The sequence below is a fragment of the Patella vulgata genome, assembly GCF_932274485.2.
Source record: "Patella vulgata chromosome 5 unlocalized genomic scaffold, xgPatVulg1.2 SUPER_5_unloc_1, whole genome shotgun sequence".
Classification (NCBI taxonomy): Eukaryota; Metazoa; Mollusca; class Gastropoda; family Patellidae; genus Patella; species Patella vulgata.
In genome coordinates this window covers 78510-85310 of record NW_026606045.1, presented here as the reverse complement: position 1 = coordinate 85310, position 6801 = coordinate 78510, and the positions used below count along the sequence as shown (strand labels likewise).

The 6801-nt window shown below is 35.2% G+C and overlaps 1 long non-coding RNA gene across 1 annotated transcript; it reads left to right on the top strand.

Moving 5' to 3' along the window:
- The first annotated feature begins 3741 nt into the window (after window positions 1–3741).
- Window positions 3742–6297, top strand: LOC126822642 (uncharacterized). The gene is made up of 3 exons (XR_007680918.2): window positions 3742–4285; window positions 5034–5106; window positions 5342–6297. It is a non-coding gene; the product is annotated as an uncharacterized LOC126822642 (long non-coding RNA).
- Window positions 6298–6801: the final 504 nt, after the last annotated feature.

Sequence of the window (6801 nt, the reverse complement as noted above, 5' to 3'; positions counted from 1 at the left end):
TAGATATTGTAAAGCAGATGTGTCATATTTGGTTTCTAAAATACTGATATTTGAGCCCAATTCAAGTAGTAAACGTAAAATAAATTTATTATTTTTCTTGGCCGCTAAAATCAAAGCAGTATTTCCATTATTGTCCTGACTATTAATATTTCCACCAGCATCAAGTAAAAGTATAACACATTCTTGAAAAGTTTTATAGTGTTCACTCAGTGAATCGTCCATCAAATTTCCAGCTTGGTTCAGTCTAGACTTAGATAATAGGCACCCGATTACAGCACTGTGTATGGCTGTATGACCTTTATTGTTCTGTATATTAACATCACATGTAGGACTGTATTTCGTTATCAAGTTCAGGTATTTATGGTTCAATAAGAAAGCACCAATAATAAGAGGAGTGTTAGTTAAAGAATCATGATTTATATCAATATTATAATTAAACAATCAATTAAACTTCTCTGGTGTAAACTCATATTTCACTTGGGCCAAGAGATGAAAAATATTTCGATTTGTTGTTTCAGTAAAACTATCCACTAATGGCTTTAATCCTATATAATACTCAAAAATATTTAATTGACCGAATTTCATAATATCGTACAATAGTTCGGGACCATTAGCAACCAAATTAGCACCAGACTCGACTAAAAGTTGAAAGATTGCCAGAGTAGTTCTAAAATCTCTTTTTCTAACCCAGATTACACCATCTTCATCCTTTTTCGTTTTTACAAAACAATGTCTACAAGCTGATAAACCCAGATCATTAGTTCTATTTACATTAACAATATCTACAAGCACTAATTTAACAATATCTATATAGTGGGCGTATTGGGCGGCATACATTAAAGGCGTTGTTGTTTTGACACTCTGGGTAGGATCAGCCCCTTTTTGTAGTAATAATGATATAATACCTTCACATGTATCTTTATCACCATGTTCTTCTATAGCACACGTTAAAGGTGAGTTATACCTGTCAACCAGGTTGAAGTCAGCACCGTGTTGTAATAATAATGATATAATACCAACACATGTTTCTTTATCACCATGGTGATATATAGCCCCTGTTAAATGTGATCTACCCAACCCGTCAACCAGGTTAACATCAGCACCATGTTTTAGTAATAATGATATAAAACCTAAACATGTGTCTTTATCACCATGGTCATATATAGCACATGTTAAAGGTGATCTATGCAACCCGTCAACCAGGTTAACATCAGCACCGTGTTTTAGTAATAATGATATAATACCTAAACATATGTATCTTTATCACCAAGGTATCGTATAGCACATGTTAAAGGTGTGAGATACCCGTCAATCTGATTAACATCAGCACCGTGTTTTAGTAATAATGATATAATACCTAAACATGTATCTTTATCACCATGGTAGTCTATAGCACATGTTAAAGGTGATCTATGCAACCCCTCAACCAGGTTAACATCAGCACCGTGTTTTAGTAATAATGATATAATACCTAAACATGTATCTTTATCACCATGGTAGTCTATAGCACATGTTAAAGGTGAGTAACTCAACCTGTCAATCTGATTAACATCAGCACCATGTTGTAGTAATAATGATATATTACCTTCACATGTATCTTTATCACCATGGTGTTCTATAGCACATGTTAAAGGTGAGTTATACTCGTCAATCTGATTAACATCAGCACCGTGTTGTAGTAATAATGATATAATACCTACGCATGTATCTTTATCGCCATGCTTAACAATAACATATCGTAATGAATTATTTAGATTGAACTCGTCGAATTCAGCTCCAGCTTCTGTTAGAATGTTAATACAGTTTAAACATTCGACAACATCATCAGTGTTTTCTATACAGTCATATAACGCAGTGTGACCAGATTTAGATTTATAATTAATCATGTTCTTGATTGTATCATTACTTAAAAGAATTGACAACATTTTACCAGATTTAGCAAACATTAATATAGTTTTATCAGAGTCTAGATTGAGATTTAAATCAGAAATTGTTAAAAGATATTTAATAATATTGAAACTGTTATACTTAACAGATTCTAACAAAGCATTCCATACTTTATTGTCATGTTCAACCTGTAAATATAATTTCTTACTACAGAGATACTCAATACCTTCAACAAAATCTGATTTTATAGCACATGTCATTAACTGTATATTCAAATTAATATCAAGTTGACCATCAGATTGTAATATTATAATATTATTAAATAAACACTTAACAACTGGTAAATATCTTCTCTCTAATGATTGACAGGTTAAACTTATAATGACGTCTTGTAGTCTTCTGACGTCATCTGGCTGTAGTTCTTTTAATATGGTCTCCGTTAGATCAATGTTGACGTCATCAACAGCTTGAGATAATCTGTAAAACATGAAAATATTGATGATTATGTCAAAGATTAAGCATGTTATTTCTTTTTTAAAAGGGTAGTTAATCCAAACAGTCTTATCTTTTAATTGTTATAATAGTCATTCACCTGTATCTGTTACTACGTCAAATTAGTCAAACTTTGTTCTAACGCAATAATTTATAAAGTGCAAAAAGTGTAAAATTCTGAAGGTAGGGTGATAATTCGTCCCATATTGTATAATCTTCATTGGTTACCTATCTCCTTTAGAGGTAAAGGGACCATGTCGATTTTAACAGAATCTCAGAAATATATTAGTCCGTGTAGGCCTACGTATGAAATTTAGGCGCCGAAATAGGCCCATAGAGGAATGGTGTATTTAACATCTCTCAAAATTTCAGTTCAAAATATTGAGTCGTTTGGACGTGAACGTCAAAACCGCTTATCCGGACACGTAACCATTTTAAGATTTCGGTTCAATTTTTTTCGTTTGGTGACCTGATACCTATTGCCTTTCCTTTAGAGATTTATACAGTGCATGTCGCACGTGCTGTACTTGATAACGAAAGATATATTTTACCTACAGAAAGTTCATGAAATAAAAGTCTGAAAACCACAACACAATTTATATGGAATACAATCACTGGTTTATACACATATAGCACGACGTTATTTTCCAATCAAATTCATGGTAAGCCTATTTCATATTGCTGGAGGGTCAGTCTATAAACGAAGAATTTCAGAAATTAGGTTCAAGTTGAAGACTCAAGGAACTCAAGACTCAAGGAAGACATCATTATGAAAATCAATGTGGAGGTTTTGAAATTGGTTTCATATGACATTTTGCGTTCATACAAACTATAGCTTATCGTTCCATTAGCAAAGCCTTAGGTTATCTCCCTTGATATTTGGTACAATTCGCAAATCCCTCGGTTATTGGTGGGGGGGGGATGGTTAGCACGTGCGCGCTGTATCATAAGGTCTGTCATTGACTCAACTGGCGGCGTTTCGATTCCCTGGTTGTACGTGACAAGGAATAGGGTCGCCTGTCCAACCTCATGGGTTTTCTCTGGGTCCTCTGGTTTTTTTTCCCACTGCTAAGAACACACAACTGAATCATAAAATAAAATTGAACCATGTGTTAGTCCCGAAATGTTCTATTTTGTGTTGAGTGGATGTTAAACCCCCTTTTTTTCCTCTCCCCCCTTCTCTTTCTCTCCTCATCTCCTTTACCTCAGATTATTTCGCTTGATATTGGGTACCATTAGCAAATCCCCAAATCCCCCTTGATATTGGATATTTAACCCTCATGTTATCCCCCTTAATATTGGATACCACCATTAACAAAGCCTTGGGTTATCTCCCTTGGTATTTGATACGGACTAAGACTAGTAATTATTTCCCTTTATTTCATGATGGACGAATGTAGTGCGAGTTATAAATAGACAATTTTTCCCTTAATTTTTTTCTCCCCTCTTCCTGCATTTTTGGGTTGACTTTTTGGTCTAGAATTGGAGAAAAGGGATCAAATTTGCAATTTCATAGCAGTTTTGTGTAATACTGATGATATTACAGCGGAGGGATAGGGGGTGTAAAGTGTCTTTCTGCAGAGCAATCATTGTGTCGGAAGTGAGATTTCCACCCCTGTCAACTTCAAATCTGTGTAGCAAAAAATCTAAATGGTCAACCCCCTACAAAATTATGATGAGGAGATTGCCAAATGTTGTCCCCATTGTGCCTATAAAGATTGGAACCAACGGAATGTTGAGCAAAAAGCTACAGCCTGTGATGTTACAGTCATTTAACATTGAAGTCAATGGGCAAATAATTGCTAGTCTGAGTCCTGATGAAATAATGAAGCATGGCCGACTCGGGATGTTGATATTTTTTCAACGGCTTGTTTCCTGAAGTTTTGAATGGAAAGTGTCAGAAATGGTAAGAATACTGCTTTTTTATTGCCCAGCAGTAAGTTTTTTGACTATTTGGTATCAAAATAGCCATGATTGGGGGTATCCGTTGGTTGAGTGTGAATTTTGGGTTGTAAATGTGTAACATTTTGTTCACAATGATATCAAAACATGGTTAGGTCTAAATATTAAGGCCAACTCAACTGCAGATTTGGTCTAAAGTCACGAGATGTAAACAAGACTGACCCTAACCCTAACCCAAGACCCAGTCCTTACCCTAACCCTAACCCACAATCTTGTCAAAAAGCATGTAGCCTAGGCCTAAGCCAAGACCTAGTCCTGACCCTAGCCCAAACCCACAATTGTGTCACAAAATCATGTGCCCTAACCCTATTTACATGTTGTGACCTTGAACGAAGTCTGCAGCTGGCCTTAACATTTAGACCTAACATGTTTTTGACATCATACAATGAAATGTTAACATGTACACTCCAAAATTCACACCTGTGTGACTTTTGATCAAACATGCAGTTGGCCTTAATATTTAGACCGAACCTTAAAACATGGCATCTACCTTTGAGATTGGCTTAGACTTATGTGACACTCAAGGTTTACTTTTTTACTGACTGTTAACTGGTTTCTTTTTGGAGGGCCAGTGACGGGCTGTTCGCTAGAAATAAAGAGGTTTATTTCTATTTCCAGTTGAAACCATATTTTTTTCTTATTTTCTCACTGTTTTTTATTGCATATTTATCCCCAGCCTCCTATCATTTCAGGTGCCCAGGTAATGTTTCATAGAGTGGAATGATTGACCTCAACACAAGTATTAAAAAAAAAGAAGCAAAACAGGTGAGATAAATGTGCATTTCATACACTTTAAGAAGTACATCCAACCTGATCCCTGCTTCTGCTCACTAATAGTAATGGGCTGGAAATTTGGTACTGCACAGGCCTGTCTTCTCCCCTTGACATTTAACTGAATGACAGAATTCCACATTTTGACCATTTTCTGGATGTCAATGACCATTTCCCTGGATAGTATTCGCCCCAGAATTCTCATTCTCATCCAAATTTAACATTTCAGGTCTACATCTCAAAACCTGATCTCTTCCTGAACTGGCTTTAGGAGAACGATGATGCATATCAATTTCATCCCTGATCTCTATGACACCTGTGGTGGAAGTGGAGGGCAAATCGTAATCAGTTTGGGTTCCAGCCCCGAGGACTTTTGTAAACTTTGCTTTTTGGTGATGACTTAATTTCCGAGCTTGAAAAGGACGCTTGTGTGTTTATCATGGCCTCTCATATTGGAAGATAACATTAATGGCTTGTGTGTTGATCGACGGTTGTGCATATCTCTTGGTCAGGAAAGTTGTAGGCACCATCGCCATTGTAAATCATTTGACAGGCCCGAGTGAACGGGGCGACCTATGATTGGTCAGCAATGTATCAGATTCCATACCGGGGGGTGGGGATGAAAAAACTGTTGTAGTGTTACATAATCAGATTATTTCAACTTACTTATCCTGTGGAAATACAGCTATATAGGAGATATTTTGAAATTCATAGGCACTGCATGTTTCAACATTTTAGATTTGACCACAATTTGGCACTTGAAACTATGTTAACAGAGAAAAACTGTGTGGTTTTCGATGAAAGTGTTAAAAGTCTAATATTGCATCATGATTACTGTTTTAAAGTATTTTCGTGTTTGATTTATATTGAATTCATCTCATCTTTTTGAAGAATGCATTTATGTTCAAAAATAAAAATGTTCTGTGGAATTCAAAATTGATGTGCTTTTAAATTATCAGATTCCAAACTGGGGGGTGGGGATGAAAAAGCTGTTGTAGTGTTACATAATCAGATTATTTCAACTTACTTATCCTATGGAAATACAGCTATATAGGAGATATTTTAAAATTGATAGGCACTGCATGTTTCAACATTTTAGATTTGACCACAATTTGGCACTTGAAACTACGTTAACAGAGAAAAACTGTGTGGTTTTCGATGAAAGTGTTAAAAAGTCTAATATTGCATCATGATTACTGTTTTAAAGTACTTTCGTGTTAGATTTATATTGAATTTATCTCATCTTTTTACAGAATGCATTTATGTTCAAAAATAAAAATATTCTGTTTAATTCAAAATTCATGTGCTTTTAAATTTCTGTCTGAAATTCCGCAGTTTTCTGATGTATTATAGTGTTTGCAGAATGCCGCACAGCTCATCTGAAAATGCATAGATTTTCATATTCTTTGGCCAGGGAATTGCATATATGTTTGTTTATTAGATAACAACAGATTTGTTTAAACTGCAGAAACATGTGAGGTATATAGGACTAAGACTAGTAATTATTTCCCCTTATTTCATGATGGACGAATGTAGTGCGAGTTATAAATAGACAATTTTTCCCTTAATTTTTTTCTCCCCTCTTCCTGCATTTTTGGGTTGACTTTTTGGTCTAGAATTGGAGAAAAGGGATCAAATTTGCAATTTCATAGCAGTTTTGGGTAATACTGATGATATTACAGCGGAGGG